This window comes from Branchiostoma floridae, chromosome 8 (genome assembly GCF_000003815.2).
Source record: "Branchiostoma floridae strain S238N-H82 chromosome 8, Bfl_VNyyK, whole genome shotgun sequence".
NCBI lineage: Eukaryota > Metazoa > Chordata > Leptocardii > Amphioxiformes > Branchiostomatidae > Branchiostoma > Branchiostoma floridae.
This window is the reverse complement of record NC_049986.1, coordinates 4113600-4115260: the sequence shown is the minus strand read 5'-3', so window position 1 is coordinate 4115260 and position 1661 is coordinate 4113600.

Sequence of the window (1661 nt, the reverse complement as noted above, 5' to 3'; positions counted from 1 at the left end):
CGCGCTCTATTCAGTTCACTCTACGCACTACGTGCAAGATGACCAGTAAGTGGATGAGTTTATGCACGCGAGTAAAATGGTTAAGTCATATAGACAATTCGCACTTTTCAGTGTAGGTAACTGAAACGATTAAAAGATTGAAAGTAGAAAAATTAACAGCTTTTCTATACTGTTACAATCGTTGCGCAATAAAGTTGACTTGACTGGACTATATTCTTCATGGATCAAAAGCATCATCTATCAATGTTCACTAGAACTGCAGAACTGAACTCCGGTGGTACGACCAGTGAGAGAATGTACGTAGAGAAAACTTCACAAACAACAGTTCGGAGACCTCTTACTTCCATGAAATATTCTGATTATGCAAATGACTTTAACATCTGCATAATTCATGCTTGGTTATGTACACCTTTAATTAACTCACAGAGGTCAAACTGTTGACAATTCAATTATTTACTATATTTACTACAGGACACTTTCACATTAATTTTATGCAATATTATGTGAATTAGGGATTTATTTGCATAATTGGTATCTGCTAAGTTTCCAACTACCACAAACTACATATTACAGGTATTTGATTCCTCCAATGGAAAACACTGTAAAAATTATTTTTTCTCATTAAGTATGCAAATTAAGTCCACATTTTGCATCTCATTACGTATATCTCTGCCAAAGATACCTGCATGCTAAATATCATGGAAATCGATCGTTCTTATACTTCGTTATGCTGCTTTGAAGATTTTGATAAAATTGCCCCTGCAGTTCCAGAGCAAGCCGCCTGGGGGCCAAAGCATACATCACTTCTTCCTTACATCACAAGCTACTAAGGAAAAAGTAAGAAAAGCTACTTTTTGTTTTGTTCAAATCTTTCGTAGTGTAGCTTTAAATAACTTATTCATTGCAATATTCACTGTTATCTAAGGCTACTCCTCTGATTATGGCCTTGACATCATTCAAGCAGTAGCTATTACATGCAGTCAGGTGTACTCTATGACAATATACTCTATCATAACTATTAAGATACCAGTTGTATGAGAACTTCACCATTTGGTGGACCTGTACTGAAGGTGTTATTCGATAGACAACAGCCCTACAAAATGTTGTTCATAAATGTGTTTGTGGTGACCGCAGTTCTGCAATGGTTTGTAGTGACCGGAGAAGGCCACCCTGACCAGTTGAACCTGTCACTGTGTAGGTTTTGGAAGGAGTGTGTTGAGACAGCTTGTCACGATTTGTAATGACTTGTAACAATTTTACCATTTGGAACAGACTATTACCTGTATATACTGCATTTTTGGGCCTTATCTGGCTCTTTATAAGGATAAAGAATAGCACACAAATGACAAATATACTTACTTACAACAAATATACTTACTCCTGCTCCGGTGCAGTATTTTTTTTGGTCCGGAGCAGTTTTTTTTACTCCGGCTTGACCCCTATTTCACCCCGACCAGAGCTAAGAGAACATTTATTCTCCTACGTTTATGAAGGTTAGACATCCAGGTAAGCAATATTCAAATACAATTCAATCTCTACAACTGGATAAAAAAACGGATATTTACTTCCGGACGTTTCGAGTGACATCCATCACTCTTCTTCAGCAAAAGCAGAATGAACTAGTCAGAACAATTCAATACCAGTACAGCTAACTAGAAAAA